This window comes from Aquila chrysaetos, chromosome Z (genome assembly GCF_900496995.4).
Source record: "Aquila chrysaetos chrysaetos chromosome Z, bAquChr1.4, whole genome shotgun sequence".
NCBI lineage: Eukaryota > Metazoa > Chordata > Aves > Accipitriformes > Accipitridae > Aquila > Aquila chrysaetos.
In genome coordinates, this window is record NC_044030.1 from 4249658 (window position 1) to 4272384 (window position 22727).

The 22727-nt window shown below is 37.6% G+C and overlaps 1 protein-coding gene across 16 annotated transcripts in view; it reads left to right on the forward strand.

Annotated features, from left to right (window-relative positions):
• MEF2C (myocyte enhancer factor 2C) overlaps positions 1-22727 on the forward strand; it is a 141860-nt gene that overhangs the window by 10867 nt on the left and 108266 nt on the right. For 4 of the 16 annotated variants that reach the window (XM_041121024.1, XM_030004634.2, XM_030004638.2 and 1 more), the window contains exon 1: positions 3484-4045. The exons of 2 other annotated variants lie outside the window; for them this stretch is intronic. The gene's annotated coding sequence lies outside the window, so the exon portion shown is untranslated. Of the gene's footprint in view, positions 1-3481; positions 4046-15547; positions 15832-22727 lie in introns of those variants that run through there. 10 more of the 16 variants (XM_041121022.1, XM_030004632.2, XM_030004623.2 and 7 more) reach the window with 7 other exon arrangements.

Here is a 22727-nt window from a genome sequence, read left to right on the forward strand (position 1 = left end):
CTTTGCAGTGCTTTAGAAAGCATTTAAATTGTGCTCCTGGAATATATATCCTATTATCTTTGAAATTATCTGAGTTTACATCTTTTGTTCATTATAAAAGCATATGGATTGAGGGAATATTCTGAATGAATGAAGAACAAATACAGTACTGTTGAATAATCTTGTGGGGTAGATTAATCTATAGCCTCGATTTCTCTCAGGGTGGGTTGCTGTGGCAACCGCCCCAGCTCACTTTAAAATAATTTTGTAAAGCTCACTTCAAGCGCTGCACCCAGCGTGGGCCAAGTTTAAAAGCAGCCAGACATGGGAAGAAGTGTTATACTGTGTTGCTCTTACAAATAGGGAGGTGGTGGAAGAGAGCGAGGCGTGGAGTGGAGTGGGGTTGAGCAGAACTTTAAACAGAAAATAGAAACCAAGCCACCCCAGGGTTAAGATGCAAAGGAGGTGGATCATTTCATAGTAACCTTACTGCTTTTCAGTTTAAACGCCATTAAAAGATGTAAGCTGGCAATCTCATTCCTCCTAAGGGAAAGATATGTTCAGCATCCACAAAAGAACAAAAACAGACTTTGATAATCACCTTCAAAGGAAATGTTACCTTGAGATAATCACACTTGTGAGGAAAAGAGATACTTGGATACACACTTCACTCTTTGATAAAACTTCGGAGAACTGATTTTATAATTATTACACTTTGACTGATGTCTCATTGTTTAAAACTTTGCATGCCTCAGGTGGTGGATTAAGAAAAAAATAATTTTGTCAGCAGACCTGCACATGACCTGTGGACAGCAAAAAAGAGTAGATCTGAGTCTCGTGCCAGAAATTTGAAAAGGGTGCATTTGTGGAGCATCAGTACAAGTACAGACACCAGAACAAAGGTTTTTCACTGTTTGAAATTATTCCAGATTTTAAAATTAAATGCAGCAAAAGAGAGAGAAAAATCCTAAACACTTCAAAAGATACTGCCTAAATCCATGCCTGATCTAACCCTGAGATGAGTGAGAAAGCCTGATCCCTCCCCGTATATCTGTTTGTCCATCTAGCATCTGAACTCTGTTTTAAAAATTGAGGTGTCCTTTACATGAATTTGATGAATTGTGCTCATGACAAAAACTTGGCATGGCTTTAAGGTACTCCGGTATGTGAAGGTCACCACTATTTAAAGATTAGGCCACAAGTGCCCACGCAGAGGTGTAGCAGATCTGCTAAGCTGCTGTGTACTTTTATTTTCTGAAATACTTGCCTACCCTAATAATTACTTTCAAGATACGACGGTGCTCGTGTTCTGCCTTGCCAGCTGAAGGGCTGTGTTACCAACTAGCCAGAAACCTGAAAACTTAACGTATCCTGCGCAAAATAATGCAGACGACAGTCATTTTCTACTGGAGTGCAGAAGTGCGAAGTCTTAACAGTTTTCTGGTTTTGCCACTAAGAAAATCTGAATATTACCGGATAGTTGTGTGCCGTCCTGGGAGACGAAAACTGTCTGCAGAAGCGGCATAGCAAGGGTACAACCCGTGTCACTGTTCCGTATTTCTTTACTGCTGCGCTTGGTGCCAAACCTGAGGCTGAGAAAGTGTTTCATCCCCAACGTTACTTGGGCTCCGCTGCTGACACTGCCGAGCATATGTGCCTCTCACCACCGTACACAATGTGCTTGGCTGGTGTCTGGCTGCCTGGTGGCTCTAGGCACATCAGTATTACTGTCATTGTTGTTGTGGGTGCATTTGTAGTGTGTAACTGTCCGTCCATTGAGAGTTGTCCACTCTGTATCTAAATCTCACCAAGGCAGAGCAGGGCGTGATGAGACCCGAAGTCACTAAAGGGTATTCCCTAGGGATCTGTGTCAAGAGCAATTGCAGGGTGCTTGTTAGAGCTGCCTTAGCGTCGTATTGCTCTGACCGTGCTTTGAGCATCCGTGTTTTAAGAAGTACAGTTGAATTGAAAAGGCATTTATTCACTGTCAAAAACGGAACTTGGGAAGTAGGTCAGTGGCCCAATGAGATGTTTATAGGGGAAAAGGCTGCGAGACCAAGGACTTGTATTAAAATAAACCAAATAGATATTTATCACTGTTGTTTGAATTCAGTCATTTGGTTTTATCACACGTGCTGCTCCTATTTGCAGTGCCTTAATCTATCATAAAAATAATGGTCTGTGCTTTTATAAACTCCCCTGCTGCTCTCGAAGGATCGTAAAAGTTGTCTATCTACACAGAAATTAAAGCGAGTATCTGCAAAGTCCAGTTTTACTCACAATTACTGCATGTGCTTAATTTGGATTCAAGCTCCCATACAGTACAGTCCTTTCAGTCCGGTTTTAAAAGCAAATGAGCCTATGAAAAAAAAAAAAAAAAAGTCCTGTCCTTTCACACAGTGTGCTGGTAATGCTGCATTTCTGCGGGTAAGTCTGACAAGGGTCTCCGGCGGCCGGCCGTCAGCGGGACGCGCGCGAGGAGGCGAGTGGGATTTTATCTGGCCAGCATTCCCCTTTGGGGTGCCCCAAACTTTGCCACCGGGATCGCTCCTACTCCGCGCCCCGGGGGGTGGGTGGGGGGGGGGGGGGGCGGGGGGGATAACCCACCCGCAGCGGGAGCCGAAGCCCGATGACTTCGGGACGTTGGGCCGTTTAAGGCAGACGGGAGGGCTCCGGAGAAGGAGCCCGGCAAAGGTGCGGGGAGCTGGGCAGCCGGGCGCCGGAGGGCCGCAGCCCCGCTCGGCTCCGGAGGCGGCGCGGCGGGTCAGCGGCCCCCGCGCTGCGGTGGCGGGGGCGACGGCCGCGGGTCCGCCGACCTCCCCCCGCCCCGACCCCGGCCCCGCTCATCGCCCTCCCCTCCCCTCCCGCCCGAAGGCACCCCGGCGGCGGAGGAGCGGAGCGGAGCGGTGGGGTGCCCGCGGGGCGCGGGCGGGTTGCGACAGGTAGGGACGTTTCAGAGTCCCGCAGCTCCCCGCTTTCGCTGGGATCGCACCCGGCCGCCGCCGCCGGGAAGCGGGCGGCCCTGCCCGAGCCCACCGGCCGTGGACGCGGCGTGCAGCCTTGGGGCTGCCCGCTCCGCACACCCCGCGCACCACACCACCACCACCCCCCCGCCCCCGGCCGTGGCAGCGATCCGCCGTCCTCACGCTTGCTGTCCCTCGCCAGGAGGGGGAAGATACGCACCGGCTGGCCGCGTTGTCTTCGCTCGGCGTAATAAAGGATTGTCATTAGGTGCGCGTGTGGCATGTGCCATTACCCCCACCGTAAAACTAAAATTAGCAAAATGTCAGGAATGGAAAGATTGATTCACCCAAGATGCAATTATCATTTAAAAAGTGCTTGATTGAGGTGCTGATGTTCAGTGATTTATTCTGCATACCATATACATAATTAAAGTAGTGTAGTGGAGTAATTTATCAATCTAGTTTAGACTAGAGGGGCAAGGAAGGGAGCTGCTGCCGCTGCTGCTGCTCTATGTTTGTTTTATTAAAACGCTTTCGGGATCTGATCCCGCCCCCTTTTTGCAAGAGTGAAACTGATTATTTCTCCAGCTCGGGAGGAGAGAGTCATTCGTTTGGGATTGTGGGAGAGAGAGAGAGAAATAGAGACGCGGAGAAGGAGAAGAAAAGGGAGGAAGAGGGAGCGAAGCAGAAAAGGACACCTCATCAGGCGTGTAGTTTGAATCCCTTCCTCGCCTCCCCCTTCCCCTCCGCGACATTACAAAGGCTGTGAGCTGCTCGCCTTTTCCCATTCGCCTGCTGTCACTTCCTTCCTGGACGCTTTCAGGACGAGCCCGGCTACTTTTAATCCGACCAGCAGCTCAGCCACTTTCTCCTCCTCCACGCTGCACACACACGCACGCACACACACACACACACCCCAGACATCTTCTGGCTGCTTATTGGATTGACTTTGAAGGTTGTGTGTGTGATTCAAGGAGGCTGCATGTTGAACCAGGTGGTGAATATTTAAGGCTGGAAGAAGTAAAGGGATTTTTTCTTTTTCCTGTGAAAGGAAAATATCTCAAGGACTAGTCTGATCATCCAAACAGCTAAATGTTTATAATGTAAGTACCAGTGAAATTCAGCATCGGAATAAAATACAGCGGGCATGGTACAAAAGCCCGATGTACATTTCCTATTGCGTTTGAAGAATGTTTCAGTCATTGTATGTGGACTGGGAGCGAGGTTGCTTGCAGACTTTTTAAGTGTATGATTGTGCAATTGCTTAAAAGTAACTTTTTAGACAAGTAACGTAGTTAAATCGCTGTCTAGTAAATTATTGCTGACTTGTCTCTTTCAGTGTCATAAGTGTTTAAACTTTGATGAAGTTAGCTTACATCATTTGTATGCTTGATATTGTGAAGTGTTCAAATCTGATTTGATTTGAATAGTTCACCAAATGCTATGACCTTGTGGTGCTTGCACCCTAATTTATCAGACTAAGGAAACAATCCAGTTTAGGTGAAATGCTCTTTAAACTTCATTGTATCATAGCCTCTTCAGTTCTTGAGTTTAGGTAATGTATGCTTGCAAGTGTTTAACTTTGTGCGTCTTTCATTTGAATACTTACGTTTGAGATGGAAAGACCCCTTGCATTGATGTGGGAATTTAAGTCATGGGCTGCAAACCTCTTTTGGGATAGTATGCTTTGGGCTTTACATAGTACTTTGAGTAATCTTTACGTTTTTTTAACACAGGGGAGTAAAGCTAATCAGCCTTACAAAACGGCTGGTTTAGTTGCAGTACAGTTACTTACAGGCTAAGATAAAGTTTAATGTAAATGAGGGACTTATAAGACTATTGGTGCATTATGTAACTGTAATACTTAGTGTTTCCCATAAAACTTAGTGTGACCTTCTGTCAGCCTGAAAAACAGAACAAGTATAAAGGCAAGCTCATAATTCCTTTTCTCAAAAAAAAAAAAAAAAAAAAAACTTCATGAATCATTGTGCGAACCTAAGCATTGTCTTTTATAGAAGAGTTCTGTTTTCTTTATTGTGTATAATAATTATTATTAGCAAATACCTGCATCCTGAAATCAAATACTGTAATACACAACTTAAAACTAAAGATTTAAGAGAATTAAGCAGGGAAGGGCACTTTGCCAGTATTTTACTGGTGATCAGAAAAGAATTGTTTTGACACAAAATGCATTTTCCTAGCACATATCTGACAATCAGCTTAATGGCAAATGTCCTAGTTTCGTACCTTCACTTTAAAAGAACTACAAGATGGATGATAAACCAATTATTTTAGATGCAAATGTGATTAGATTTTTTATTGGCACTTTCCCGGGTATTGTGGTTGAAGAGTAAAGATGTTTGTATGGAGTATAATAACTCTAATCCCTAGAGGCTTGGCAGGGCATGGAAATATAACCACCTGTGAACCAGTTCTAACCTCTGTATTACATACATACTGATTTCCAGTTCAAATGCTCAGGCAAATGGCCACTTTGGGGATTTGTTATTTTGTGAACTGGTTTTGTTACATGATTTTAGGTACCTGACACGAAGTCAAAAAACCCACAAGACTTTCTTACTTTATCAGTTTTATTAAAATACGTGTTATATTATTCATTCTATATTAATGAATACATAGTTCATATCAGGTCTTAACACTGAAGTCTCTGCTAACACTTAAGTCCCTTTGGAAGTAATGGAAAAATTCTCTGAAGAGGAACTGAAGAGAATGGCCCTTAAGTCAGGGTGTCCATGTTCCTTGTAGTACACATCCTTTTATTTTAAAAACTTGCTGTTTACAGATATATCTACTAATATGCCCTACACAGCTAGTATGAGAAGATGGTTCTTGGGACCTGAACATGAAAACCTTCTTTCATGCAAACAGTACTTACACAACTAGTCTGACTGACAATGCTGAGACTACTTGCGTGAAAATGAACAAGTCACAGGAATAACGATTTACAGGATCAGGCCCTGAGGCGTCCTAAACTTCTTGCCTGTCCCATAGCTCTCTTAGGGCAGAGATGTAAAGAATGTCACTTTCAGTGTCCTATAAATGAATGCAAGAATCAGATACGTCTGTATCCTCTTAAGATTACCTGACCAAAAAAAAAAAGGAAATTTAGGCTTAAGAGCCTTGTAGAAATTGGTACTAAATGATGAACAGTGAGTGAGATTAAGTCTTTTAGAGTTACATTCCTGAGCTGCTGGTTTTGGAGCATCATAAGAAAATTCATACAAATACTTACCTACTGTGAATTTTCTTTTGATATAGGATAAGAAAAATGTTCTTATTTTTTTATGAACACTCTTAATTTGTGTACCTGCAACATGTATACTCAAAAACAGAGATTCCTCTCTTAAATGGCTCTGTTTTTTAAAACATCTAAAATACTATAGACAAAGAGAAATGAAGCTTTCTGAAGCTTTTTCCAAAAGTTTACCTGTGAAAGATTTTGGTAGCTCACTATTTAGTAGATAAATATAACTACATAGAAACTTAGGAACTGAGCAGAAGTTGTGAATAGAATACTTTTGCCAACTTCATTTCTTTTAATTTTACTTTTCTCTGTAACAGGTTAATTTATTGTTCACCAGAATAGTTCAGTTCATCTTCAGAGACAGCTAAGGATATTTCTACATCTCATCGAGCAAGAAGTCATTAACTGCTATTAGGTGCTTGAAAGAATAAGCATTTGGGTTTTGATACGTAGACTCCATTTTTACCTGTTGGACATCATTATTCTAAATTACATGATAATTTGTCCAAAAATCAAGTAAGATGTAGTGGTATTCTTTTGAAAACGCTGATTATGAAGATGAACATAAATAAGGTGCTATATAATTTCAAGGAGTTCATAGTCTCTGCTTCAGCATTTTGAAGAATAACCAAAGCAGTAATATTTGTGATGTATTTTAAGATTTTAAAATTTTTGCTGTATGATATCAGCAGAGAGATTTTGCTACATCCTCATTTAGGCTCTGTGGCGACTTAGGGATAAAATACAAAAAAATTACATATGTAATTCGAACAGCTAGAAAACTTCAAGCTTAAGAGTAGGGTTAGTATTCTGGTATTTGAAAAGGATGGAAATACAGTTTTGAATCTTTTTTCCAAAACAAAATGGGCTTAGAAGAACTCAGGTCAGCAAACACAACTGATGGTGCAAGTGAAAAATTGAAAAATTTAAATTTTTAATTTTCTATTTTTAAATGAATTATTTGGGTCCAGCTGACCAGCTTTAAGGTAATTTACTCAGAACTGATGGCCAATGTTGCATGTGGACAGGTGATTAAAAGCTGGTGTCTTCAGTCCTCCACTCTAATCTCACTGTCTCATTGACTGCAGTGCAGTAGAGCTTGTCTATTCACTAGGATCTGTCATCTTTAGGAAATCAGACTAGCTTATAGAGGCGATTCACAAAACCAACAGTGACAACAAAGTCTTATGTGCCTTACAAAAGAAGGATTAGGCAGTTCACATGTCATTTTGATTGGGCAGAGATAAAAGCTGATTGCTGCAGCATGGCAAGGCACACTTCAATTTCAATTGATTATTTTATAAGACAACTATAACTCTGTTGCTTAGTCATTGTTAAATGCAATTCGAAGGAAGGAAAGCTCAATTTTGACATTACTGGTTTCGTATGACTTTATAGTAAAAGGTATAGCCACTTGTAGCATTGTTATACAAATTTTAAAAATGCCGTTTAATTCATCGCTTTTGGGAAAGGTATTTAACATGCAGTAGATGATTACCCTGGGATTTTTTAAAAACATTTTTGCCTAGCTGATGCTCTGTAATAGCAATTAAAAGTTCTTAAAAGTGCCTAGGACTATACTAAATTCACTGCACTTACTCTATTAAGAGCTTACGTACAGAGGAGAGTGCATAAAACATGTCAGGGCTTTGCAGATTTATCAAAAAGTAGAATACTGAGGAACAAGTAAATCATCTTAGTTTACCACTATTGTGTTATTTTTAAAAACGTAACATGATGTAAAACTATACTTCATGTTGCGTATGTGAACATAGTAGTCTGGTTTGAAAAGAATTAGGAAATCAAATGTTGTTCCTATATTATTAAATAGTGATTTATCACTGAGAATAGAGAGTTTTGGCTATTTGCATAATTTAGTTATAACATACAGCCTTTAACATTTGGAAGTATGAAACTTTCCAAGCTGGTAACTTCTATGCTAATTTCTTACCATTTTTCAAAAGAAGAACTCTTTTTTTTACCCAACTGATGCCTCCTAGTGTTTCACATAATAAAACACTAATGAGTCAACCATAAATGTAAACATTGGTTTTTTCATTGTCTTCATCTTATGTGATACATAAAATTAATATTTATGTATTTAATTTTGTGTGTGTTATTATAATCAGACAGGAAACTCCTGTAAATTCAGATGTTTCATCTTAATGGACACTGAAAGCACATTTTGATTTTCTTTCATTCTAGCTTTGCCTAGCTGTATTTTGAAAAGTTTATGTTATATGTAAAGTACATTTTCTTTTTCTCCTTTTGTTTCCTATGTGCATTACACTAACTTCTCAACAATGTATTATGAGGCTCAAATGGGAATTTTAAAGATTTTGGTAGCATGTTTAGAAAAGTAAGCCCTTGGAAATAGGCAATAAATGCAGTTATAGAAATGTTTGAAAAATCCTGAAGTAGCTCACAGCCAAATAAGATGAAAAAGACTAACCTGAGACGTGCTCGCTCATTACAGTCCTTAAAGAATAGTTAAGTTACCACATTTTGTAATTGTTCCTGGTTATTTTACTGCTGTATAAGCAAGAAAACTGTATTAAGACAGCCTTCAAATATGCAGAACGTGCACCTTACACTTTTGACTGTAGATGTAGATTATCAGTACTTTTGAAAAGGAATTCATGTGCGTAAAATACTGAAACGGAGCTTGGAGTGATAAAGACTGAAATACAGTGTCCTTTTCTGACAAGTTCAGTCTGGCCATGTAACTCATGAATATCTGAAAACACATTCAGTTATATTAGATTTATATCATACAACAGCAGAGTATTTTATTTTTTTGATGGGAGGGTGTAATTTTAAAAAAGTTACCTAGCATCAGTGTGACAAAATACAACTTTTGGGCCCCAGCTGTATATCTGAACTGTCAGATACAGTCTTACAATGATAAAGAAGCAGCCAAGGCTGAGTGCAGTTTTGCACATTTTAATGTCGCACAGTTTTATGTAAAGTATGAGATCAATTTAATGATGACATCGGAAATATAGCCTGTTATTCTAAGACTTTCAAGAAAAGCAGTGGAATTACTAGATACTTGGTCTACTAAGGAAGATTTAAAGAGAATTAAAATGATTTTGCAATTAAAAAGTCATAAGTTTACCACTTAATATGGGTAATAAAAATTTGTGTCTTCTCAATGCACATACGGTAAATTTCGGTGCCTGCTTACAGATAAAATGATTGTTTCCCACTGAATACAGAGAGATAAATCTATACATGCAGATCTCAGTCATGCGAATTAGTGTTTCATTTTAGAATGTATAAAAAATGCAGTTTTTAGGATTGTGTTCTGCCATCAGCCCTGTTAGTATCACATTTTTCTCCCATTAGTTTTAAACTGCAAAGAGACCTTTCCGAGATCTGCCGTTTATTTAAGCCACTAAATATCAGATAGTATCCTAGCCTTTAAACTTCCTTGTATCTTCAAAGTATTTCAAAGTATGCAAATGGGACCCGTTGTTCAGCCAGGAAAGCTAACATGCAAAAGTGATAGAATTTTCTCATATAGTTACATTGCATCTTCTCTTGCAAAGAGAAAGTAAATTTGCCAGAGAAATAGAGGGAAGCACAGAGAAAAACAACCTTTAAGGCAGTTCAAGTGTAGGACTATTACTCTGAAATACAGATAACAGAACTCCACTAAGCATTCCCCCCCCGCCTTTTTTTTTTTTTTTAGCAACTGATTACATTTAGATAGCAGAAATATGTCCTAGGGAGTTCTAGAAGAACATTACCTGACTTATTTAGAACCAGGTCTGGATAAATTATCTGAGAATTGTTTATTTTCATATTGTATGGAATACACTCTCGTGCAAGACGGATTCCGTGATCGCACCAGTGAGGTCTGTAGCTTAGGCCCCTTTTGTAATTCCCTGAACAGGTGACTTTGCAGTCACCTGCCTTAGCGGGGTAGACGTACTGATCTCTGTCTTCTGCCACCTTCCCGGCCGTTGGAGGGCTGCAAGAGTTCGAGCAGAGAGACCTTCAGAGATCCTGGCCAATACAGCAGGTCCTGGAAAGTCAGTGTCTGCTGCCTTCATTTAAGTTAAGCATAAGGCAGCCCACAGATTAGGGATGGAATGGAACAGATGGCATAAAGCTCCTCTGCCTCCTTTTCCCAGTTTATAAAGCACTGCTGATATGAAAGTTAGAATCCAACCTAACAGGTCTTCTCTGACTATTTCTTCAACTGTATAGTTGATTAAGTGAAGTTTATCATGAAAACTATTGTTAACCAAATGCCAGTGCCGGAATTCACTTTAGACGTTACTGTCTTTTATCTCTCATCCTATAATCACAAGATGTACAGTTAAGTAAACTGAAGTAGAAATAACATTATTTATGTTTGCTTTTATAGATACAGGACGCATGCCATTTGTGGAACCCATGCTTAGTTAAATTTCACTATTTACTTTTAAGTAGTCAATCAATAGCCGTTAGCAAAGTATGTACAAAGGACAAGGAGGGAGGATTGTGAAATTGTTTATAAAACACATCTGCAAAAGTAAACATAATGCAGAACATTGTCCACGTGAAACATTAATTTCATTAATATAAATAACAAGTAACATAGTAGCATGTGCTCTTTATTTGATTTCTAATAAATTCGTCCCCCTACTGACAAATCTGTTATGATATGACATTATTTTCGAAATAATGGTGCATTATTTTATCCAAATAATTTAGTTATTGTCAGGTCATTACAGAAATTAAGATGTTCCAGAACGTATCCACCAGTGTAAGAAGCTAGACTACGGTACTTTTCATTTTAAAATTCCATATGGACTTCTCAGTGGAGATTGTTTTAAATCATTTCATTGGAGTTGGGTGGAAAAGCTGTCCCTAAAGATGGGGGGGCGTTGTAGAGAAACAACAGGACACTGAGGTTCTGTGACCATCCTGTGACCATGCCAGCACATGCATCCCCTTCAGCCTGGCATTTTAGTTTCAGACGTGCGCTGCCAGTAACTCCCCTCTGATTGCCGTAACCCTTGGGAATGCCTGCGCAGTTTGTAGAAAAAGTTAGTACAGTTTGAAGATATTCAGTGAAACCAGCAGGAGACAGTATGTTCTCTACACTTATCCTCAGGCCTGCTTTATCCCTGTCCATCTGTGTCCTGAATGTTGCTTCTGCCAATACTGAATATAAGAAGTGGGAGAAACAGCAAAAAAGGAGGAAGGCTTTTAGGAAGGTTAGGAAGAATGTGGCTACGGACTATTTAGTAAGATGGTACGCAAATGGAGAAGAGTGGACAGCACACGGTAGTCGAACTTAAAACCTTTATGTTGCAGAGTTTTTTCAAACAAATTTCCTGTTGAAGTGTATAGAATTCATCTTGCTATGAATAATCCTTAATTGTTGCAGACGTAGGGCAACAGCCTTAACAAAATAATAATTTAAATGTGTTCTATACCTATAAGGAACTGATTTTTGAAGCAGTATTTCATGAGAACCTGTTTTGCCCACATAATCCTGGAGAAATGGTCATTTTTTCCTTTATCTTGCTTATGCGTGTAAGACGCAGACAGAGAATTGATATAGCAGCAGAATGAGAAAAAATCCAGCTTATTACCCCACTGCAATATATGAAATAAGTGTGAAACTGCACACTTACCAAACTTCTACATGACACATTTTTAATGTCAGAATACTGAGCCAGGGAATGCATCCTTGCAGTGGCATACAAAATGTACAACTTTATCCAAAACACACATACATAAATTTTAGGGATCAGAAATATGACCATAAATGTTAGTAAGAGCGTATGGACTGGTACTCTCATTTAAAACTAAATAGGATGAAGCAAAATTTCATTAATGTTCTTGGGAGCGCACATTAAAAAAAATATAACGCAGGCTTGCTAGATTACTAGTACTCTTACTTATGTGACTTGTTAGCAATTGAAAGTAATTTAAAATTACATTTAAAAATGTGTATTAATTGGAAAATAATATTCCATTTTTTTCTTAAAAGGAAACATGATGGAATGATTGGCAAGCTGCCTAACTAAAGCAGAACTGCCCATAATTACATGTACAGAAACAGAGAATGCCTACCTATATCCTTGGTAGGTAGAAATCTGCATATCTTCACTGGGATAACAACAGGATCTGGTGTTTCTGTTTTATTGGTGACGCTGCAATAAAAAAGATTATGCATAGGACAGAAACAGAATAATATTCTTCTACATTTCCTATAATATTCTTGGCATACAGGTTGAAAATTGGACTAATATTTTTGTGGTTTTTCCAAAACTTGATATTGATAAAGCAAAATGAGAATCTATCCTCAGTAACAGTTCCAATACTCAAATCGCCATCCAGAATATTACTTTTAGTTCAGTTATGTTTCCAGTAGATATTGTCACAAGCTCAGTATTACATTCTGTGGTGATCAGCAGAATAGTCATCTTGAAGGCATCCTTACTGAGTACTATCTTTTCTGGAATTCCATGTTTTTAAAAAAATCTATCAGGGATGAGATATGGTGGTGATAGGCATAATGCAAATCCTTATGACAAAGAAAGCAATAGAAGAAGTGGTATTTTTGCATGGTGTTTTATTGCTATTAGGATTTTTTTTCCCCTGCTAATCCTTTAGAAAAATACTTGAGAGCACAAGGATTTCTCAATGGAGACAGAGCGTGTTCTTTATTTAACTTTTTTTTTTCTTTTTTTGTCACTTAATAACAATATGAAGCAATATCTGATCCAGCAAAGAGGCATGACACAAAAGAAAGATATTCAGGTCTGCTTTGAAGAGCAGTACTTGTCATCTATCTGGACAAGTGGTGATTTTCTGGTGCTGCCTTCTGTTACAAGTTGCTAAATGTCATCTGTAAAGCAGTAGCACTATGTTCTACCACATTTTTCTGTATATGATTAAAGGCGAACCTGTCGTGAGACCATCACTATTTTGACTACCCCAAACAGGACGTGGAATAGCACTTTTACAGATTTCTGATAAAAAGTAATTTTGAGGATGGTCAGGAAGAAAGTATTTGTTCTCTCCTTTTACTCTACTGTTTTCCAGATGTGATCAGAAAGAGGAAGCTGTTCCACTAATGGATCAGAAGATTGCTCTGTGAAATAAACATCATCCTAAAAATACAGCTTCCATGTTTGATAGATATAAGTTCAAAATACAATGCAGATATATCAAAAAGGCCTCTTTAAAATGACAAGGAGTCTACAGATGTACAGTTTTGTGAGATTCCCCTGCTGATACTTGTGAAAAAAATAATCGGCAGCATTCTATTTTCATGTTTGTCTAAATGCTAATCTTAAATGCGGAACAGTTAAATAAATACCCACTATCGTGTTTGTTCACAGTGCACGTTTTGAATATATTGTGATCTAAACTAGATATCTAAGATCAAAATACAGGTTTTCTATTGAAAAAGTGAACTTAACAGCACATTCAGTTCCAAAGTGTGCTCCAAAATTTAAACAAGTTTCTTGAACATAATAATCTCCAGCGCCACATGCAACCCGTCTGTGGCGATTTCCAAGACCAGGGAGCAGAATTCTTCAATATGAATTCCAAAACTTAAAGGGGGAATTTTTAAAATATATTGTGTATCTTTAACATACAATTCCCTAATCATCACCCCTAAAAAGACACATGAACTTTATTTGAGGCAACAGATGCAAGGTAAAAAAGTCTACAAATGAAGTGCAGAAGCTGCGTGACAGTCTGATACATACAATATAAGAAAGGGACTCAGAACCCCTAAATGTAATTTTAAATGCAGCTGCAAACTTTTTTTTTTTGGTGCAAGTCTGTTATGCAATGTCTTAGTTCTCCAAGGGCAAAACATGGGTGAAAATTGGCAATTTTACTGAGATGCTGTAAAAGCTAAAATCTATTCACCATGCCAGGATCTATCCACATAATTAGAAAGGACTTAAGGCAACATGAAAAAGGGGAATTTAGGTTTTACTTTGCTGTGTCCTGTTGTCTACTGGAATCCACATCCCCAGATTAAGTCTATAAATTCTTTATAAGCACTGGTTTAACTTTTATAGCAGAAATTCAGGATTTGAGAAACCTGATTTGAAATACTTCCTACCCTTAATTTAGAGCAGTTCGCAGAAAAGACAATTCTGTCTTTCTGGAAAGGTCCTTAATCAGTTGGCTGTAGAATATTCTGGGAGAAAGCTACTCTCAGTTTCCAAATGTGAGGCCATCCCATTTTTGTATAGATAATTAAATATTCATCAAATGAAGGGCTGTAATTGAGTCATGTTTCACTGGATTGCCATAGTTCCTTAGCTATCGAGTTGGTCTCTTGTGCTCCTTTATCTCTCTTACTCAAAAAGTACAAGCCTTTCTGTGTTTCTAGTCTGTAATATAGCTTAAAACTAGTTTAAACAACCAATTCCATGCCATCTTTCCTATTGCATTGTCCGAAAAGTTTGATTTTACTTTATAAAATACAATGTATAAGAAGAAAGTGCCTTTTGTTTTATCTTCATGAGTGTATTCATCTAAATATGTGAAACTAGATCTTTTATAAATACCTCTGTGTCAGTCTTTCGTAATTTTTAGTGGCCTCATTCTTTCATTTGAGTTTGTTTCTTGAACTGAGACATACCATGCCTAGCAAAGCTCTGAAATCTAGGATAGGAGTTAGAAACATGAAGAGGTGTCTGAATACAAGGACAACGAGCATGCTGTAAATGAGTAATGGATTGATTATAGGTTGGTTGAGACCGGAAGTACAGCTTCAGGGTGCGATAAATTGTTCAGGCTACCTAAGAGTGTTTAATAAACCTTTATGAGTACAAATAGTTCAAAAATAACCATTATGTGCATGTTCTCAGTCATCTTCAGCAGAGCTTGGGTGGTCCTTTAGGAAAGACCTTGTGGCCTAGCATGCACGCCTCTTCAGCCAGTTTCTTGTACAGTTAATGTGCCTGTTGAATATGTGGGTGTGAATCCAAACCTGACTTCCTGACCACATTATTATGCTTGAATTAATGAAGAAGAATAACAACTCTGGTTAAAAAGTTGTGCCGATATTCAGTCTTGACTAGTATTTATCCAAGAACTTGAAACAGCTTGTAAGTTGTAAAAATGTGCTGCTTTTTTCTTTTCTTTCGACTATAATTGGGAAATTCTGATTTCACAAAGAGAACTTACATCCACAGATATTAATATATTTATTCAACAGTATTTCAGATGTAAGTGGATATATGAAACTATGTCCTTTGCTCGTGTATTCTAGCATAACTCCACTGACTTGATGACCTACTAAAAACTGCTTTATATACTGAATTATCATTCATGCTGTTAATTAACATCCACCTCTTTTTCTCAGTTCCACTCTGACTCTTTTTCCAGACTCATTAGAAACAAAGGTACCATTTGAATAGAACATTTCAAAAGAAGATCTCCTTATCTTCTCTTCCGGACCACACTGGGAAGAATATGTAGAGATCTACCACTTCTTTGATCAAGAACATTATAAGCAGACTTAAGCAGTTTTCAAAGTCCCTCTTGGAGGTTAAAGTCTGTACATGTGCGGCTGCCATTCACACATCCTGAAATGAGATGGAACATGAAGGTGCATTATACGCTGTTCTAGAGCTTTTCTCAGACTAGGCGAGTATATGTCAGCTTCTGTCTGCTGGATGTTTATTGTACTATGTAATGATATATATGAGTTTTATAAATACCAAGTCATTCCATTTTACTAATGTAATTCTGAAGTACCATCAGAATATTAGATAGTCACTGCATATGGAATACATAACAGGCTGAGACCACTGGCCTCACAAGGCATCCAGATGATCTAAATAGATTACTTGAGCTGTTCGGACCATCAGGTGCTATACTAATCTTTACTCAGCTGGCAGTCACATCTGATTCGTGATATATACAGCAAAACAGTGTGTAAAACATCAGAGCAAAATTCAGAAGAGTTTGTATGTCCTTCTAATGGAAATACTGTTTTCTTAAGAAAAAAAAAAAAAAAAAAAAAAAAGTGCTGCCATATCTGTTTGCTCTATCTCCAAGTGATTAACCAAACGGGAAACAATGTAAGTTACTTTACACCTGAAATAAAAGATTTTTTTTAGAGACTCAGCAGAAATTCTGAATCCATTCCTGAGCATAACTATGCAGTTCTGCTGCCATGATGAGTCGCTATCTGGGAGAGCTTTTTAACTATTAGTGAAGATCAGGTTCCTCTTTTATATAAGAATACACAGCTACCACTATTTGTGGTGGCAGTTCTGTACTGAAGACTGCAACTCACTGAGCAGTTTTAGAGCCATCTTGGGCTCTCAGTCCATATATTCAACAGTAAAACTTGAGAGGATACAAGCAGCAACAGCAAAGCTGATTCAGTCACCATTCACGCTAATTTAACTTGTCAGGCTCACTAGTCCTGTAATGCTAGAGTACTAGGAGGTTATGTGTTTAATGTCAATTTTAGGTATAACAGTATTTTTGTCTGAAAGCAGAGCTAAGCACAGGAAGAATATTCTAGTGTTTAGGATGGCAGCCTGGCTTTGGGCAGTGGGGATTTAACTCTGTCTTCCAGAACCTATTTTGGACGACTGTGAGGATTTCGCTTTGTTGGTGCATCAATTCCCTGTCTGTAGAATGAGTATGGTATTTCCCTGAGGCAAATTCTGTGGAACCCAGACACCGTGGGAATGGTGGCCATATGAGTACCATAGGGAGTAAACAAGACAATGTAGACTATAAATATGTAGTTGCTTTTGGAAAGTTACAGTCTAAAGCAAAGCATACAGTCTGCAACAGACTCTTAGATAACTTCACTTTTGTTAGAGAGCCATTTTAATTAAAGTTTAGAACTTTCTGCTTCTTTCTGTCCATTTTTCTTCTTCTTCTTCAGTTGTTGTGCCAAGGTATCCATGTGTGTTTCTTCCACTGTCATCTGGCTCATTCCCAGCAGATGCACACAATCTGTTTTGCTGTCACTGACAGGGCTCAGTTTATGGAAAGAATGTGACAGAACATGCTGCTGTAGTCACTTACACAGGATTCTCTTTTCTAAAAAGTAACTGAGAATAAATTCATTCTTTTTATTTTTTTAATATATTGTTCAGTCATAGGGTTTTATCCAGGCTACTCTGCATCAGGTTAAACAGGGTATTTGTTTAACATCTTAGCTTTCTTTTTAATTCCTAGTTTGTAAAATACAGATTTGCCAGTAATGTATAGGAGATCATCACAGTACGTTGGCAGACCTCAGTTTCAAGTGGTGGCAGTTATCCTGGCCATTCTGATATAAGTGTAATGTTCCCAACTCTTTTTTAGAAAATATTATGGTATTTCTTTTAAATTTTATATTCCAATTTATAAATATTGTTGATCATGCAAAAGTGTGGAGTCTTGAGCATCCTGCATGCATATGAAACATACAAAAGGATATTGTATAATGGGGTATGTGTTCCTTCTAGTGCAAAGTACTTGTTCGGTAAGAGGTTGAGTAGATAGAAATAGCAAAATGAAACTTGACTGGTTTGGATTTTGTTGCCCACAGAAAAAAAAACTTTAAACCTTAACGTTACTACTTACTGTTGTGTTGTGGTAACAGCTACAGGTCCTAACAGAGATTGGGGCCTATGCTGTGCAAATAGACATTAACAGACGGCCTCTACCTCAAGGCATTAACAGTATGAACAAACAGGGTAAACAAAGAAGGTAGAAGGATAAGAAATGCAGCTAGTTTTACTATTAAGAATGTCTTGCAGTTCCTCTCAGTGTTCAGTAGGAAGAGTTGGTGTGTTAATTAAATTTTATGGAAGGTGTCTAACCAGCATAATACTGTTTATGAGGTGATGGGGTGTTCCCATTACCTCTTTGCCAGAGGAAAATTAATCAGCAGCTCAAACTTGGTAAATATAACTTTGAGTTACTTCTTCGCTGCTTTCTACCTCTATCCCAATGAGGACAGGGATGACAATAGCAAATTCCACACTGGGCTACTAAGGTTACAACCTAAGCCGTTAAAAAACTGTGAACATTAAATATGTATGAGCATACTAGATGTTTATTAAAGAACAGAATTTGTTTTACAAGCTGATGTTGCCTGTAATCATATTATTTTCAACCTTAATGATCTAACTTCTATCTTTGAATTGTACTTTGTTCAGAGGGATTGATGTCTCTGGGTTCTTTTTTATCTATAGCTAAAAAAAAGAATCTTCAAGAGTAGAAATCTCCATTAATTCCCAAAATCAAAAAGTAGTTTAATTAGCTTAGTGACTTGGCTGCATATATACATTAATATAAATTAAATATATTTAAAGAAATTTGATCTGTATTTTTAGGATATATTTTTAAACACTGTTTCATTTTGGGGAGTGCCTTTATATACTTAAAACTCTGAATTCATATTTTTGTACCTCACGTAATTGCAGATTTTATGTTATTGATAGGATATATATTTTTAAAAGGCTATCTAGAAATACGCTACAGTGGTAGACTGCCATGTTAGCTAGGCTTGTGGTTTTTCTGTAAAATCACTTCCTATGATCATGTACATATATTTATACATATGTACACATATATATATCTGTGTGCTTTATATACAAATATATATGGTTTCCAAACTATGCTTGCATGCCTCTGGGTATGCCTTACACTGTAAATAAAACTGTCAAAATGTCTCTTCACAGTTAGACCTCATAAAAATAATCAGTCCATAAACACGTGGTGCTCTTTATTCACATATATACAGTTACTATATAAAATGAAAGTCTTTCTCTTGTTGTTCTAGACTTACAGTCCTTCTATATTATGGGTTAGAAATATAATATTTTTTAGTGGCTTTTTGTATGTACTTTTATACTTGTTTGTATAAGCATCCCAAACATAACTTGTTCTTGGTTTTATAGACAGGTTGGATTAGAAGATGACTGTAACCCCTAGTTTCCATTACTATATTTTTAATATTATTTTTTGCTACAAGCTAGATCTTTCCAGGGTTTCTGCAAATAATACTGACTTCTTTAATTAGTCCTAAAATTATTTTTGGATGGGAATCATTAATATGTGTATTTCTAAGAGACAAATATTTTTGGTATATCAGTTATCACACATAATGTAAAAAGAAGGCTAAGAGGAAATCGGGTCCTCAGATGATTTCTTTTGCTACCTCGCTGCCTTCATTGCTAGGCTCAGTTCAACTCCAGAAATATTGTTACCACTTAGCTATTACACTTTTAAGACCAAGATTACAAAAGGACCACCACACCTATTAGTAAGTTGGGCACCAAGAAGTGAATGGGATAATTTAATACGTTTCTAAAAGGGTAGATTTTACATACTGATACATGTCATGAGAATTGAGACTCCTACGAAGTGTCAGGAAAGAAGCCAAAGACCAAATGAAAGACTATGGAATGTAACAGCTCTTTATGTCAACCTGTATTTATCTTGATTTTTTCTTAATACACTTTCTTTAAAAATTAAGCATACTAATTATAGTCCCTTTGTAAAAAAACAACCTACAAACTGAACTGCAGTTCAGCATAGTGATATATTGCTTTTAGATCCAAATGCTAAGCACAAAATCTCAAATCTGTTTGCCTGGTACTTCACGATCCTACTTGGAACCTGATATGGTAAAAAAGATGAAATTTATACACATCCAGATTGGACAGATCAGATGATAAATTCCAAAGCTGGAGACTTATTATATAGAACTGTATTCCATACATTTATCGGTTTCAGAGTCTGTTTCAGACATCAGTGCTGTTCTTAGCTGTAGATATATCACAAGTGAGAACATGTTTTGTTCTTTTGTTCATTTTATACATAGCTGATAACTTCCATATAAAACAAATCCATAAGGAAAGCTGACCAAGTGATTAGCAGAAAAACATAGGCTGGGAGCTGCTTTTCCATAGAGGCTGCTGGGTTTAGTTTACACAAGAGTAGGGCACTTAGCTTTGTATTCCCCTTACTCTCATCTCTGTTGAATAGAGACTAGTATTTTCAGTCTCCCAGTAATGATTCAGGAATAAATATTGATAGTTACTTAAGTGATAGTATGAAGACACCTGTGTATCTTCAGATAAACAAATACATAGAATAGGTCAGTAAGTCCTGTATATGTTTGCATTTTATGCTTTCTAACACTGTTAACAGTAACTTAAAGAACTGGAAATTATCATGAAAGGGATTAGTTTGATGTATGATTATACACTGGAAAATTAACGTAAAATCAATACTAAAAAATTACATTTTCTTGCTGTTCACAAGGTGGAACAGTACGGGCTTTTTCACTTGAAAATACTTTTCAGTGCTTTGCCTGTAGCCTGTTTCCAATGGGGAAACCACCATCCGTAATGGTATGAAGCAGATTTTTTTCCCTGTAATCAGCCTAGATGTGGACCTTTCATGAGCAGAGACAACCTATTTTTGTGATGTGAGCTGGCCCCAAAAATGTATTATTCATGGAGCAGGGCTTTTCACCAGTAATGATAACTTGGATTTCTTGGGCTAGTACTGCCCCTAGTGAAAGCACTGTTTGTTTGGGAATTTTTTCTTTTTAAAAATACACTTACCCTTTTTTTATCTGTTTGCCCCAGGATGCGAGACCAACACATTACTCAAGAAGAAATTATACTTATCCATAATCTAAGAGAGAAGGGGACTGTCTGGTCAGAGTCAGAGTTGACCACTGACTCTTAAACAGCACACAGGTTTGGCTGTGGTATGCAGTCATGCTCCACCTGCATAAATCTCATAAGTAGAAGTTGCGTGTATTTATGCAGTGCAGGAGATACCTTACAAATGATTCATTTTGAATCCAATTACTATATTCAACAAACAAAACTGTCAGTAACCAATTCTCCGGTCAATTCTGTTATGGCTTTCCATTTCTATTACAATTTGTGCTTTGCAAAAATACAGACAGTGCTTTAATTATTAATTTATTATTTTGAAGAAAGATACTGTATTTTTTTAATGTACTTTTCATTGTATTCAGAAAAATTAACCATGTTAAATGTATTAAGATGGCTGAGGCTGAAGCAGCCCTTTGGTAGTAGCACTTCCAAGTTATCTTGAAAACAGCTCAATTGAGAAAGCTATCTAATACTGTCTTAACTTTTTTTTTAATTGACAGTGTTATTAAGCTTTCAAATACACTATCTCAATAACTGTTCCAATTTTTTATTTCTGTTAGCTAAAAAATATGAAAATAAGAACAGCCAGATAGCTTTGTTGTTTCCAAAGTCTTACAATTCTATCTTTGTTTGAAAACTTAACTGTTAAAATATGAATGTAAGCAGCTGAAAATATGATGTGCATTATAGGTCTCTGCTTGTGCAGACTCCTACTGTACAGAAAACATCCATTTGATGGGATAAAATGAAACCTCTCTCTTCAGTATTTTGTATTAGAATTAGCTATATAAATTGCAATCCATCGTATAAATCTCTATGTTTCTATGACAAGGCAGCGGTAGGAGATAGAACTCCAATTCTGAAAAAAATTAAGCACAAGAAAGCTCTTACTCAATGGTCAGTTAAGTAATTTGCACCCCAATTAAAGTCATGGCTAGACCAGACCCACTGGGCAACTCAAGCGCTGAAGGATCTTGCCATCATGTTCAACAAGAGGACCCAGGGTGTTTCTGGAGCTGAGAAGAGAAAGAGTTCATTACAAGAAGGTAAAGCCGATGTTTTAGAAATCTTTCAGATTATCTGTTGGCAATAAGATGACCTTCAAATCTTCAATATTTGCTTAATTTTTATGGAATATATCCATATAGGGCATGCTAGGCAAAGAGTTTTTCTTCTCCTGTGCATAGATCACACTTCCTATAAACAGAAGCTGGCTCATGGACAAAAAGATTATATATTTATATTTAAAAAAAAAATGCAAAGCAGCAACCTGATCTTTCAGTCTGTATCATCAAAAAGATTTTGTCCACTACTGCTTTCAGTCAGAAGTGCTGTGCACAGTAGCTTCTCAGTAAATCAGGAAACAGCTACGTGTGTAGCTATTTCAGCATTACATTAAGCTAATGTTTTCCTTCCCTAAATACCCACTGTTACATAATGCCACTGAAAAATCTTTTCACAAAACTGAAAAATACTCAAATTGTTTAAACAAACTTATCTGAGACATCCCCTCTTTTAAGCAGTAAGGCCTCGTGACAGTGGAAGGTCTTTTTCTGAGTGATAGCGTTTGCCTAGTTTGGGTTTCTTTGCCTACCTTGCTTAATAAAAAAAATGTAAGCAAGTTTGTACAGTTTCTATTCTGAATTGTTGGAGTGCAAGAAGACACTCTATGAAAGCCATTTCTCCTGTTAAACTGGGCTGATGGTGAAGGAAGTTGCACTGTCATCAAGGAAACTTGTGTTACTATCTCCTTAAGCTTCTCTCCCTTTTACTGAAGTCTTGTTAGCTCAAGAGAAACTCTGTTCCACATCAGAATATTCACCAAACAAGTTCAGTCAATTTCCTGACATCCTGAAGTGCCAAATTTTCACTATGAAGTAGAGAACATTA